Raw genomic sequence first — 15,968 nt, 5'->3', positions numbered from 1 at the left:
ACCTTATACATGCGCACCCTCGTGTCAGGGACAGAGGGGTCATCTGTGATATGCAAAACATCTTTTATTACAATAATCATATAATGAATACTTTTAGCCACCCTTGGGTGTTACCGTGCATCATCGTAGTCGACACTGGAGTCAGAATCCGTGTCGGTATCAGTGTCTGTTATTTGGGATACAGAACGTTTTTGAGACCCTGAAGGGCCCTGTGACACAGTCAAAGCCATGGATTGACTCCCTGTATTATCCCTGGACTCTGCTTTGTCTAATCTCTTATGTAATAAGGTCACATTTGCATTCAAAACATTCCACATGTCCAACCAATCAGGTGTCGGCATTGCCGACCGAGACACCACAATCATTTGCTCCACCTCCTCCTTAGATGAGCCTTCCGCCTCAGACATGCAGACACACTCGTACCGACACCCCCCCACACACAGGGATATATTTATATGGAGACAGTTCCCCAATAAGGCCCTATGGAGAGACAGAGTATGCCAGCACACACCCAGCGCCAACTGACACTGGAAACAAATTCCGAGAATATATAGCGCTTTTATATATAATTATGTATAATACACTCACTGCGCCTTACAAGTGCCCCCCCCCCCTCTTTTCTGCCCTGTGTCACCGTGTTCAGCAGGGGAGAGTCTGGGGAGCCAGCTTCTCTGCAGTGCTCTGTGGAGAAAATGGCGCTGGTTAGTGCTGTGGGACCAAGCTCCGCCCCCTCCAGCGGCGGGCTTCGGTCCCGCTCTTTTGTAATACTGGCAGGGGATTTATATAACTACTGCCTCCGCAGCCTAATTATATACATATGCCAGTCCTAGAAGTTTATATTGCTGCCCAGGGTGCCCCCCCTGCACCCATCAGTGCCTGCGAGTGTGTGTTGTGTGTGGGAGCAATGGCATGCAGCGTTACCGCTGCGCGCTTACCTCAATGAAGATCTGAAGTCTTCTGCCCAGGGCCGTCTTTTCGTATGGGCTCAATGGGCTCTTGCCCAAGGGCCCCAGGAGTATAAGGGCCCTAGGATGATAGCTGAGGGTCCCCTCTTTCCAGGGGTACCACATTTTTGAAAATCGGCCCTGGGGAAACGGAGATATCCGACTTCAAAGCAGTGGTCCACATCCAAGCCTGTTAATTGTTCTTCCCGGCCAGATATCTCGGGTTCTGTCTGACTTAGAGTTTTCCTGAGGGTATACTCCAAAAGCTGGGACTCTCCCCTTTCAGTGGATACTGGCAGCTTGTCTCTTATGCCCAGAACCAGAGATATCAGCCTTCAAGCAGCTGGTCCCTGCTACAGCTTCACACACCTAATATGCAGTTTTATATTTTTGTCTGATTTCCAAGTCCCCAGTATCTCCTGAAAGTGGGACTCTAGTTTTTTTTTTTTAATCCCATTAAAGCTAAGAAATCTATTTCCAGGAACTGGAGATATCTGCAGTAAAGCAAGCTGCCCTGACCCCCTGAAAATTATGAATATTAAGCCCACTCCACTATCCACCCCTCCCCTGTGTATTAAACACCCCCACCACCCTGGAAGTCATGTACCAGGGCCCCTTCATTCAGCACAATGTCCCTTTCCTCAGTTTAGAGTTCTACTTCCTGCCCTATTTATGCAGTAAAGGAGTAATTAGCAGAAATTATTTCTACAGGTCCTACAAGCCGAGCGAAAGATAGAACCCCCCTACCCCCCGCGGGACAGCAAAGCTGCTGCTGATAGCACCTACCACCCCTACCGCTGATGGGTGGGTAGGGGCCCCAGTGCATTGCTGTGCCCAGGGGCCTACACTGCTGTTAAGTTGGCTCTGCTTCTGCCGCCTATGAAGTCTTCTTTTCTTCTTATACTCACCCGGCTTCTATCTTCCGGCTCTGTGAGGAAGACGGCGGCGCGGCTCTGGGACGAACGGCAAGGGGAGACCTGCGTTCCGACTCCCTCTGGAGTTAATGGTGTCCAGTAGCCTAAGAAGCAGAGCCTATCACTTAAGTAGGTCTGCTTCTCTCTCTCCTCAGTCCCACGATGCAGAGAGCCTGTTGTCAGCAGTGCTCCCTGAAAATAAAAAACCTAACAAAATTCTTTATCAGAGAAACTCAGGAGAGCTCCCCTGTAATGCACCCAGTCTCCTCTGGGCACAGGAACTAACTGAGGTCTGGAGGAGGGGCATAGAGGGAGGAGCCAGTGCACACCCATTCTAAAGTTCTTTATAGTGCCCATGTCTCCTGCGGAGCCCGTCTATACCCCATGGTCCTTTCGGAGTCCCCAGCATCCTCTAAGACGTAAGAGAAACAGACATACATACATACGGCCCGGGATGCTGATGCCGCTGCCTGCCCGCCTCCATCCCCGCTGTTCTGCTGCTCTCCTCCGTCTTCCTGCAGCTGTATTGAAAATGTCCCTCCCAAAACGGCCGCCGCGTCAGAGGAGACAGTTATTCAAGATAATAGAGGGCTCCTCTAGTATCTTAAATAACTGTCTCCTCTGTGGCCGCGGCCATTTTGGGAGGGAAGTTTTCAATACAGAGCTGCTGGAGGGTCGGAGGACAGCGGCAGAACAGTGGGTACGACCGCGGAACGGTGCGGACGGGCAGGTGGCTACATGAGCATCCTGGGCCCTCCTCTCTCTGTCAGAGATGCTGGGCTTGGGACAGATGTGCCCCCAGCACCCCCCTGATGGCGGCCCTGGGGTGGCAGCACTCCTGGCCGACACCCACTGGGAGGGAGCAGTGTGATGCTGCTCAATGTCAGGACTGCTACTGCTGTGCCCGACTTACTGTGACTAGGGATGGCCATCGGTGGTTGCTATTGATACCATCGACAATAACTATTGATGGTACACAAACCAACTATGGTGAACCATCGATGGTTTGCACCACTCGATGGCCACCACTGAAAGCTGCTGGCTGGTCCACGGACCAATGAAAAACAAGGGGTGGGGCTTAGTGGGTGTCAGGCTCCGTTTCTCTGCACCACATAAAAAAAAATATATATATATTATTAAATATTTGGTTATACCTTTCCATCGATGGAGGGAAACAATCTGGTTCTCCCCCATCAATGGTAAAAGTATTCTACATCGGCCACAAACCATCAATGGCTGATGGCCATCCCTACCTCTGACACGGAGTTGAGACAGTGCACACTCAGTGGAGATGGTTCAGATTCATTACGGATTCATTCAGTGCAGCTGAATAGCCAACACATTATGAGTCACTGAGCACTGACTGTCTGACACGGATGCCGACTCAGTGGAGATGGATCAGATTCATTGATTCATTCAGTGCAGCTGAATAGCTGACCCACTCCCAGATATCCGAGTCAGGTGCCGATCATTGGGTCGACACTGTCTAGGTTGACAGTCAGTAGGTTGACCACTGAAGGTCGACATGGTCGTTAGGTTAACAGTTTTGTTTTTTTGGGAGGTTCTTGACCCGAATTTTCATCTAGAACCACCGACAGATGAAACGCGGTTGCTCGCCATGCTTCGGGCACGGTGGCTTGCTGCGCTCGTCACATGGTTTATAACCAACTTTATGCCCACTTGGATAGAGGAGATATGAAGAGGTACGAAAAATCCAAAAAGACCTTTTGTGTAGACCTTTCCCATGTTGACCTTGCATACATGTCGACCTAGTCATGTGTCAACCTTCAATCAGTGTTGACATACTCACTGTCAACCTAAACACCAGATACTGTCTTATTGTCACTCCCTCCACAAGTCCCACCACTGCCAGCGGTGCAAGTGCACAGTCTGCAATGCATTACAAAACAGCCATGTACAGAGACACTGTCTCGAGACATTACACTGAGCAGAGTCAAGGGTCTCAACTCAGATCAATGTATCTCTTTGCCCATGACTATTGTAGTGCTCGCAGGTGTCACGGGAGTATGGGGTGGGGCGGGAGGTGTGGCCAGATTAGGAATAAGTTCAAGAGATAAGAAAAACAGATATTGTCAGAATGATGCATGAAGGGCTTGCTGGGGAAACGCAATAATAGGGGTCAAGGAATCATTCCTCCATAGCCACACACAGAAATCACATATTGTTACACACTCACACCAATCACAGATGGCAGTCACCCATTGTAACAGAAAGCAGTCACCATTACACATACACCTCTCCCACTGTTACACCTGCCTACCGTCTGTTACGGTCAATATGTAAGAGAGTAGATGGCCCCATTCTGGCACCCCTCCAGAGCACCTGCTCCACCCACGCTTCACATCCAGGAGAGATGTATCAAAGCTTGAAGAGAGATAAAGTGGAAAGAGGTAAAGTACCAACCAATCAACTTCTGTCATTTTATATGCAGTATTTGGAATAGTGACAATGTCTTTCTCCACTATCTCTCTCCAAGCTTTGATACATCTCCCCCTGAGGTCAGTACTAGTAAAACCTGATAAGCAATAATGTTGCAATTCATACTTCCTTAAAGTTGATCATGAATTATTCATTTCTGTCTTTCCACCATTTTTTAGGCAAAAAAACACAGAGGATTCGGGATAAGTTCCTGAACCTACAGTATATGTTTTGCGGAAAAAGAGGCTGATGGGACTGGTTACCTGGGATCTATTTTGACTGCCGTCACTGGGGACAATTGAATATCACCAGAGGAGAGGTGAGGGGGGCAATTAGCTGTGGTAAAATTACCGTGGCTAATTGAATGCCCCCCCCCATCCCATAGTAAGAAAACTACTAAAAGAACAGATGCTAAAACAAAGTGTAGGAAAGGCCCTCTTTGTGAATAGCTACAATTAGGGGGGGGGGTGTCACACCTTACAAGGTGCAATTGCAATAACCGCTAAACATACACACACATATATATATATATATATATATATATATATATATATATATATATATACTGTAATCAACAAACAGAAAAAGAAAAAAAAACAGCACTCACGTTTTGATGAAATAAAGGCACTTCTCTCTATTCTTACAGACCCATAAAAACACAGTGGTTTTCTTCAGGGGCTAACTGCACAGTGTCAGGAAGCTGTTTAAATAGCTCCAAGGAAAGACAATCACTAACCGTGCTGCAAAGCAGCAGCTGAGCTGTCTGCAAGTTCATTGGTGCCCCCCCCCTTAGCTGTGTGGGCGGGGCTACACATGTAAACTAAGCCAACCCCTCACTGGGCAACAGCTCTGGCCCTGTGTGCAGGATGTTGTAACATACAGGTGTACATGGCAATCAGCAGCAGCACCAGCTCCGTAGGTCACGGTCACAAATGACAACATGCATACAAGGAAATTTGTAAGATCAGGGATCAAACGTGCAGGTGATATAATGGGGGAAATTCAATTGTTTGAAAAGTTGGTTGGGTGTCTGTTTTTTAACCTGTCTATTAGATAGGAAATAACAGACACCCAACTTACTTTTCAAACAATTGAATACCCCCCAATGTGTCCAAAAAATGAGAAGTAAAAAAGTGAAGCAAATGACGGGGACCAAATATCCATTTCAAAATGAGAAGGAAATCACACAATCAATGATGAGGGGCTGATGTACAATTGCAGCGCTTTCCATGCTGTTAAATGCTGTTATGTAATAACAAGGTATGCCAAGCAGTGGAAAGAATATGCACCAACATGCAAAAACACATAATGCAACAAAAAATAAAATATAAAGCTAGCACTGAGTAACACCAGTAGGTCTCCCATCCAGATTTTACCAGACCCACATCTGCTGCTGAGACAGTATAGCATTACTGCATTCAGCTAGTAAGAGAGAATATTGGGGGTAATTCCAAGTTGATCGCAGCAGGAATTCTGTTAGCAATTGGGCAAAACCATGTGCACTGCAGGGGAGGCAGATATAACATGTGCAGAGAGAGTTAGATTTGGGTGTGGTGTGTTCAATCTGCAATCTAATTTGCAGTGTAAAAATAAAGCAGCCGGTATTTACCCTGCACAGAAATAAAATAACCCACCCAAATCTAACTCTCTCTGCACATGTTAAATCTACCTCCCCTGCAGTGCACATGGTTTTGCCCAACTGCTAAAAAATTTCCTGCTGCAATCGACTTGGAATTACCCCCATTGCCAAGATGATCCAAGCACAACTACTGTCAGAGGATTGTTGAAAGGCACATGATCCATTTTATTGGTTAACCTGTGCCCATCCAGGTAGGAGTAGGTTACTGTAAGTACAGCACCCAGTATTCCCAGGTAGTCTCCCAACCTGGTAATGACTGGGCCCAGCGCTGCTTAGCTTCCAAGATCAGACGAGATTGGACGTTTCCAGTGTGGTCTGGCTGTATAGATATGATCTTTCCAAACCTGGATGTACTGTATCACTCTGGTGTGTTGTGCGACAGGTTGGCAAAGAGTATGTGTAGCAGTAACCACTTGAACCACTGTGAACTAATTGTGCCTTTAACAACACTAAAAAGAAACTACAGCAAGCATATCAAGAGTGAAGGAAACAGCCACATCATGGTTTATGCTTTCAATGATGTCGGTCACTGAGCATGAACAAGTAATCAACAAGACACACAGCGGTGCCAACAGGAGTAAGTCATCAAGTCACTACTTCAATCAACTAGGTGAAATAGCAGCTTGTGTAAAGTGACAGGACACAAAGCGGTGTCGAACCTTGTAAACAACCAACATGAAAGCATACCAGGGACGTGCAGTCAGGGGAGGCAGTGCCTCCCCTGTCATAATGATTAAAATAATACAAAGAAGGTATTTGTAACACATATTCTGTGTCATAAATATATTCTTTATATTATTTTAATAATTTATGCTGTGAAACTGTAGCCAAATATGAATGGAAGACAGCGAGAGCGGGTGCCTCCCACTGACTATAGTAAACTGGCTAAAGTGAGGGGTGGGGTCAAGCCACAGGCAGGAAAAGCCCATTGAAAAAAATGTTGAGAAGAGGCACCTGTACATCTGCCTCATTGACAGAGCTCTGCCTGCATCCCACATCAAAGCACGCCCCTGTCAATGGGGCAGATGTGATTGGCCAGCTGTTTCCTCGAGCTACCCCTAACACAAGCTCCCCTCCCCGCTCTCTACTGCTCTGTCACCTCACGCTTCCTAACTCCTCCCCCCATTTGCGGCACCGCCAACCCCCCCTCCCCCACACAGGTTCCCACTCCTGCTCTGTCACCTCACAGCTCCTAACAACACCCCTACCCACCCCATGTAGCACCCCCTTCCCCCACACAGCTACTGATCTGTTGCTTTATCCTCCCTCACAGCTTCAAGCCCCCCCCCCCATCCATGGCACTCCCCACAGGTTCCTTCACCTGCTCTCTCACCTAATAAATCCCTCCCATCTGTGACACCCAGACCCCTCCCATCTGTGGCACCCCATCCCCCACACAGGTACTGCTTTCTCTCCCCTCTCATATTTTCAGTAGAATTAAACTCTGCAAAACACTACAGCACAGGCTTTCTGCTGAAACTCTTATGGTGTGACTGTGTACACACGGTGAGATAAATCTGTAAGATTTTGACTATATAGTCAAAATCTTATGAAAAGTTAGTGCATATCTCAGGGTATTAGGCAACTTGCGATACAGATTCGATCCCGATGCGTGCTCCCGTGGGGTCGGTATCGTAAGGCTAGATAGACTGCAGGCAAGTCAATCTTGACTATCTAGTGTGCTTTCTACAACAAAGTATAGTCAAAATTGTCACTTAGTCAAAATCGTACATAGACAAAATCTCAAGCACAGATAGTCAGAATCTGTACAATCTGTGCTATCTGTACTATCTGGGCTCTGGGGGAGTTCAAGGGAAATCCCATAGTCAACATCGGGCATAGCAAGAATCTCACCATGTGCTGGGCCAGATTAACAATGGGGCGGATGGAGCTCCAGCTCCAGGCATCCACATAAAAATAGGCCCATCATGCTAGCAGCAGGCTGATGGCCAGGCAAACTGCTGGCCAAACAATCATAAATCATAAGTATTAAAATAGTTTGTTTTTTTCTTTTTCTCACAAAATTGTGTATATTTTCTATATTTATGTATTTAGGAAGACATTAGGGCTCATAGTGTATAGGGTGTACACACCCATATGGCTCTGGCCACACCCACACAGCACTAGTCACAGCTTTTTCCCTTCTCAGTATAGGCCCTTGAAAATTTTCATATCCAGGCCCATGTGGCCCTTAATCCGGCCCTGACCATGTGTACACACCTTTACACTAGAGATGAGCGCCGGAAATTTTTCGGGTTTTGTGTTTTGGTTTTGGGTTCGGTTCCGCGGCCGTGTTTTGGGTTCGACCGCGTTTTGGCAAAACCTCACCGAATTTTTTTTGTCGGATTCGGGTGTGTTTTGGATTCGGGTGTTTTTTTAAAAAAACCCTAAAAAACAGCTTAAATCATAGAATTTGGGGGTAATTTTGATCCCAAAGTATTATTAACCTCAAAAAACATAATTTACACTCATTTTCAGCCTATTCTGAACACATCACACCTCACAATATTATTTTTAGTCCTAAAATTTGCACCGAGGTCGCTGTGTGAGTAAGATAAGCGACCCTAGTGGCCGACACAAACACCGGGCCCATCTAGGAGTGGCACTGCAGTGTCACGCAGGATGGCCCTTCCAAAAAACCCTCCCCAAACAGCACATGACGCAAAGAAAAAAAGAGGCGCAATGAGGTAGCTGACTGTGTGAGTAAGATTAGCGACCCTAGTGGCCGACACAAACACCGGGCACATCTAGGAGTGGCACTGCAGTGTCACGCAGGATGTCCCTTCCAAAAAACCCTCCCCAAACAGCACATGACGCAAAGAAAAAAAGAGGCGCAATGAGGTAGCTGTGTGAGTAAGATTAGCGACCCTAGTGGCCGACACAAACACCGGGCCCATCTAGGAGTGGCACTGCAGTGTCACGCAGGATGTCCCTTCCAAAAAACCCTCCCCAATCAGCACATGATGCAAAGAAAAAGAAAAGAAAAAAGAGGTGCAAGATGGAATTATCCTTGGGCCCTCCCACCCACCCTTATGTTGTATAAACAAAACAGGACATGCACACTTTAACCAACCCATCATTTCAGTGACAGGGTCTGCCACACGACTGTGACTGATATGACGGGTTGGTTTGGACCCCCCCCAAAAAAGAAGCAATTAATCTCTCCTTGCACAAACTGGCTCTACAGAGGCAAGATGTCCACCTCATCTTCACCCTCCGATATATCACCGTGTACATCCCCCTCCTCACAGATTATCAATTCGTCCCCACTGGAATCCACCATCTCAGCTCCCTGTGTACTTTGTGGAGGCAATTGCTGCTGGTCAATGTCTCCGCGGAGGAATTGATTATAATTCATTTTAATGAACATCATCTTCTCCACATTTTCTGGATGTAACCTCGTACGCCGATTGCTGACAAGGTGAGCGGCGGCACTAAACACTCTTTCGGAGTACACACTTGTGGGAGGGCAACTTAGGTAGAATAAAGCCAGTTTGTGCAAGGGCCTCCAAATTGCCTCTTTTTCCTGCCAGTATAAGTACGGACTGTGTGACGTGCCTACTTGGATGCGGTCACTCATATAATCCTCCACCATTCTATCAATGTTGAGAGAATCATATGCAGTGACAGTAGACGACATGTCCGTAATCGTTGTCAGGTCCTTCAGTCCGGACCAGATGTCAGCATCAGCAGTCGCTCCAGACTGCCCTGCATCACCGCCAGCGGGTGGGCTCGGAATTCTGAGCCTTTTCCTCGCACCCCCAGTTGCGGGAGAATGTGAAGGAGGAGATGTTGACAGGTCGCGTTCCGCTTGACTTGACAATTTTGTCACCAGCAGGTCTTTCAACCCCAGCAGACCTGTGTCTGCCGGAAAGAGAGATCCAAGGTAGGCTTTAAATCTAGGATCGAGCACGGTGGCCAAAATGTAGTGCTCTGATTTCAACAGATTGACCACCCGTGAATCCTTGTTAAGCGAATTAAGGGCTGCATCCACAAGTCCCACATGCCTAGCGGAATCGCTCCGTGTTAGCTCCTTCTTCAATGCCTCCAGCTTCTTCTGCAAAAGCCTGATGAGGGGAATGACCTGACTCAGGCTGGCAGTGTCTGAACTGACTTCACGTGTGGCAAGTTCAAAGGGCATCAGAACCTTGCACAACGTTGAAATCATTCTCCACTGCACTTGAGACAGGTGCATTCCACCTACTATATCGTGCTCAATTGTATAGGCTTGAATGGCCTTTTGCTGCTCCTCCAACCTCTGAAGCATATAGAGGGTTGAATTCCACCTCGTTACCACTTCTTGCTTCAGATGATGGCAGGGCAGGTTCAGTAGTTTTTGGTGGTGCTCCAGTTTTCTGTACGTGGTGCCTGTACGCCGAAAGTGTCCCGCAATTCTTCTGGCCACCGACAGCATCTCTTGCACGCCCCTGTCGTTTTTTAAAAAATTCTGCACCACCAAATTCAAGGTATGTGCAAAACATGGGACGTGCTGGAATTGGCCCAGATTTAATGCACACACAATATTGCTGGCGTTGTCCGATGCCACAAATCCACAGGAGAGTCCAATTGGGGTAAGCCATTCCGCGATGATCTTCCTCAGTTGCCGTAAGAGGTTTTCAGCTGTGTGCGTATTCTGGAAAGCGGTGATACAAAGCGTAGCCTGCCTAGGAAAGAGTTGGCGTTTGCGAGATGCTGCTACTGGTGCCGCCGCTGCTGTTCTTGCGGCGGGAGTCCATACATCTACCCAGTGGGCTGTCACAGTCATATAGTCCTGACCCTGCCCTGCTCCACTTGTCCACATGTCCGTGGTTAAGTGGACATTGGGTACAGCTGCATTTTTTAGGACACTGGTGACTCTTTTTCTGAGGTCTGTGTACATTTTCGGTATCGCCTGCCTAGAGAAATGGAACCTAGATGGTATTTGGTACCGGTGACACAGTACCTCCAACAAGTCTCTAGTTGGCTCTGCAGTAATGATGGATACCGGAACCACGTTTCTCACCACCCAGGATGCCAAGGCCTCAGTTATCCGCTTTGCAGTAGGATGACTGCTGTGATATTTCATCTTCCTCGCAAAGGACTGTTGAACAGTCAATTGCTTACTGGAAGTAGTACAAGTGGGCTTACGACTTCCCCTCTGGGATGACCATCGACTCCCAGCGGCAACAACAGCAGCGCCAGCAGCAGTAGGCGTTACACGCAAGGATGCATCGGAGGAATCCCAGGCAGGAGAGGACTCGTCAGACTTGCCAGTGACATGGCCTGCAGGACTATTGGCATTCCTGGGGAAGGAGGAAATTGACACTGAGGGAGTTGGTGGGGTGGTTTGCGTGAGCTTGGTTACAAGAGGAAGGGATTTACTGGTCAGTGGACTGCTTCCGCTGTCACCCAAAGTTTTTGAACTTGTCACTGACTTATTATGAATGCGCTGCAGGTGACGTATAAGGGAGGATGTTCCGAGGTGGTTAACGTCCTTACCCCTACTTATTACAGCTTGACAAAGGGAACACACGGCTTGACACCTGTTGTCCGCATTTCTGGTGAAATACCTCCACACCGAAGAGCTGATTTTTTTGGTATTTTCACCTGGCATGTCAACGGCCATATTCCTCCCACGGACAACAGGTGTCTCCCCGGGTGCCTGACTTAAACAAACCACCTCACCATCAGAATCCTCCTGGTCAATTTCCTCCCCAGCGCCAGCAACACCCATATCCTCCTCATCCTGGTGTACTTCAACACTGACATCTTCAATCTGACTATCAGGAACTGGACTGCGGGTGCTCCTTCCAGCACTTGCAGGGGGCATGCAAATAGTGGAAGGCGCATGCTCTTCACGTCCAGTGTTGGGAAGGTCAGGCATCGCAAACGACACAATTGGACTCTCCTTGTGGATTTGGGATTTCAAAGAACGCACAGTTCTTTGCGGTGCTTTTGCCAGCTTGAGTCTTTTCAGTTTTCTAGCGAGAGGCTGAGTGCTTCCATCCTCATGTGAAGCTGAACCACTAGCCATGAACATAGGCCAGGGCCTCAGCCGTTCCTTGCCACTCCGTGTGGTAAATGGCATATTGGCAAATTTACGCTTCTCCTCCGACAATTTTATTTTAGGTTTTGGAGTCCTTTTTTTTCTGATATTTGGTGTTTTGGATTTGACATGCTCTGTACTATGACATTGGGCATCGGCCTTGGCAGACGACGTTGCTGGCATTTCATCGTCTCGGCCATGACTAGTGGCAGCAGCTTCAGCACGAGGTGGAAGTGGATCTTGATCTTTCCCTAATTTTGGAACCTCAACTTTTTTGTTCTCCATATTTTATAGGCAGAACTAAAAGGCACCTCAGGTAAACAATGGAGATGGATGGATTGGATACTAGTATACAATTATGGACGGACTGCCACGGTTAGGTGGTATAAAAAAACCACGGTTAGGTGGTATATATTATAATAATAATACAATTATGGATGGACGGACTGCCTGCCGACTGCCGACACAGAGGTAGCCACAGCCGTGAACTACCGCACTGTACACTGGTTGATAAAGAGATAGTAGTATACTCGTAACAACTAGTATGACACTATGACGACGGTATAAAGAATGAAAAAAAAACCACGGTTAGGTGGTATATATTATAATAATAATACAATTATGGATGGACGGACTGCCTGCCGACTGCCGACACAGAGGTAGCCACAGCCGTGAACTACCGCACTGTACACTGGTTGATAAAGAGATAGTAGTATACTCGTAACAACTAGTATGACACTATGACGACGGTATAAAGAATGAAAAAAAAACCACGGTTAGGTGGTATATATTATAATAATAATACAATTAAGGATGGACGGACTGCCTGCCGACTGCCGACACAGAGGTAGCCACAGCCGTGAACTACCGCACTGTACACTGGTTGATAAAGAGATAGTAGTATACTCGTAACAACTAGTATGACACTATGACGACGGTATAAAGAATGAAAAAAAAACCACGGTTAGGTGGTATATATTATAATAATAATACAATTATGGATGGACGGACTGCCTGCCGACTGCCGACACAGAGGTAGCCACAGCCGTGAACTACCGCACTGTACACTGGTTGATAAAGAGATAGTAGTATACTCGTAACAACTAGTATGACACTATGACGACGGTATAAAGAATGAAAAAAAAACCACGGTTAGGTGGTATATATTATAATAATAATACAATTATGGATGGACGGACTGCCTGCCGACTGCCGACACAGAGGTAGCCACAGCCGTGAACTACCGCACTGTACACTGGTTGATAAAGAGATAGTAGTATACTCGTAACAACTAGTATGACACTATGACGACGGTATAAAGAATGAAAAAAAACCACGGTTAGGTGGTATATATTATAATAATAATACAATTATGGATGGACGGACTGCCTGCCGACTGCCGACACAGAGGTAGCCACAGCCGTGAACTACCGCACTGTACACTGGTTGATAAAGAGATAGTAGTATACTCGTAACAACTAGTATGACACTATGACGACGGTATAAAGAATGAAAAAAAAACCACGGTTAGGTGGTATATATTATAATAATAATACAATTATGGATGGACGGACTGCCTGCCGACTGCCGACACAGAGGTAGCCACAGCCGTGAACTACCGCACTGTACACTGGTTGATAAAGAGATAGTAGTATACTCGTAACAACTAGTATGACACTATGACGGTATAAAGAATGACAAAAAAACCACGGTTAGGTGGTATATATTATAATAATAATACAATTATGGATGGACGGACTGCCTGCCGACTGCCGACACAGAGGTAGCCACAGCCGTGAACTACCGCACTGTACACTGGTTGATAAAGAGATAGTAGTATACTCGTAACAATTAGGATGACACTATGACGGTATAAAGAATGAAAAAAAAACCACGGTTAGGTGGTAGGTATATAATAATAAATAATACAATTCTGGTCGGACGGACTGCCTGCCGTGTGCCGACACAGAGGTAGCCACAGCCGTGAACTACCGCACTGTACACTGGTTGATAAAGAGATAGTAGTATACTCGTAACAATTAGGATGACACTATGACGGTATAAAGAATGAAAAAAAAACCACGGTTAGGTGGTAGGTATATAATAATAAATAATACAATTCTGGTCGGACGGACTGCCTGCCGTGTGCCGACACAGAGGTAGCCACAGCCGTGAACTACCGCACTGTACACTGGTTGATAAAGAGATAGTAGTATACTCGTAACAATTAGGATGACACTATGACGGTATAAAGAATGAAAAAAAAACCACGGTTAGGTGGTAGGTATATAATAATAAATAATACAATTCTGGTCGGACGGACTGCCTGCCGTGTGCCGACACAGAGGTAGCCACAGCCGTGAACTACCGCACTGTACACTGGTTGATAAAGAGATAGTAGTATACTCGTAACAATTAGGATGACACTATGACGGTATAAAGAATGAAAAAAAAACCACGGTTAGGTGGTAGGTATATAATAATAAATAATACAATTCTGGTCGGACGGACTGCCTGCCGTGTGCCGACACAGAGGTAGCCACAGCCGTGAACTACCGCACTGTACACTGGTTGATAAAGAGATAGTAGTATACTCGTAACAATTAGGATGACACTATGACGGTATAAAGAATGAAAAAAAAACCACGGTTAGGTGGTAGGTATATAATAATAAATAATACAATTCTGGTCGGACGGACTGCCTGCCGTGTGCCGACACAGAGGTAGCCACAGCCGTGAACTACCGCACTGTACTGTGTCTGCTGCTAATATAGACTGGTTGATATTTAAAGAGATATTAGTAGTATACAACAATACTATACTGGTGGTCAGGCACTGGTCACCACTCCTGCAGCAAAAGTGTGCACTGTTAATTAATATAATTGTACTCCTGGCTCCTGCTAACAACCTGCAGTGCTCCCCAGTCTCCCCCACAATTAATTATAAGCTTTTAATTTATACATTGATGACTGTGCAGCACACTGGGCTGAGCTGAGTGCACACAGACTGAGTCACACTGTGTGACTGACTGTGCTGTGTATCGTTTTTTTTTTCAGGCAGAGAACGGATATAGCAGAGAGAAGTGAACGGATATATTATATTAAATAAAAGTTAACTAGCTGCTGCACTGGTCACTGACTGTGGTAAACTAACTCTGTCTGCGACTCTGCACAATCTCTCTCTATCTAATCTATCTATCTCTATTCTAATGGAGAGGACGCCAGACACGTCCTCTCCCTATCAATCTCAATGCACGAGTGAAAATGGCGGCGACGCGCGGCTCCTTATATAGAATCCGAGTCTCGCGATAGAATCCGAGCCTCGCGAGAATCCGACAGCGTCATGATGACGTTCGGGCGCGCTCGGGTTAACCGAGCAAGGCGGGAAGATCCGAGTCGCTCGGACCCGTGGAAAAAAAAGTGAAGTTCGTGCGGGTTCGGATTCAAAGAAACCGAACCCGCTCATCTCTACTTTACACTGCCTGTTGTAGTATATACGACAGTATAATTATACTGCTAATATTACCGGTCTTGTCTGCCCCCCTTGCCCACACACCTCTCAATTGCCCCTAGGCAGGACGTGGCAGTATTTGCCCCTCCTCTTCCTGCTCCCAGAACAGGGATAATATCCCCTCTGGCTAGGGGCAAAGGGGCCCATTTATCAAAGTATATGTGCGGCTATAGCTCACACAATTCTTTTCACGGGACCCCTAGGCTAAAAGTTTCTTATTGAGAAATTCAGAAACAATCTTAAATTAAGTAAATTGTGTTTATATGTCATCCTTAGGTTCAGTAATGTGGTAAAGACTCGCTTCTGTTTGTCTACATATTTTAATGACCGGACGTCACAAGCACTAGTTTTGTCTATCACATTAACCACAAATAATTTTAACTGGTTGTGAAACACCAACCCAGGGCATCCCTGCAAGTATGCCGAGGGGTTCCGGTATGAATGGTCGACCATGTTATGGTCGACAGTCATTAGGTCGACCACTATTGGTCGACATT

The 15,968-nt window shown here is 46.6% G+C and overlaps 1 protein-coding gene and 1 pseudogene across 1 annotated transcript in view; both read right to left on the bottom strand.

Moving 5' to 3' along the window:
• Positions 1–4,976, bottom strand: part of LOC134966068 (galactoside alpha-(1,2)-fucosyltransferase 2-like) — a 68,681-nt gene extending 63,705 nt beyond the window's left edge. The window contains exon 1 of the mRNA XM_063942533.1: positions 4,905–4,976. The gene's annotated coding sequence lies outside the window, so the exon portion shown is untranslated. The remainder of the gene's footprint in view (positions 1–4,904) is intronic.
• Positions 4,977–6,144: 1,168 nt separating this feature from the next.
• LOC134968302 (5S ribosomal RNA) lies at positions 6,145–6,263 on the bottom strand (annotated as a pseudogene).
• Positions 6,264–15,968: the final 9,705 nt, after the last annotated feature.

Source organism: Pseudophryne corroboree, chromosome 10, assembly GCF_028390025.1.
Source record: "Pseudophryne corroboree isolate aPseCor3 chromosome 10, aPseCor3.hap2, whole genome shotgun sequence".
In the NCBI taxonomy this organism is placed as follows: Eukaryota; Metazoa; Chordata; class Amphibia; order Anura; family Myobatrachidae; genus Pseudophryne; species Pseudophryne corroboree.
Note: the sequence above shows the minus strand (reverse complement) of the source record. Positions and strands in the feature narration are given on the sequence as shown.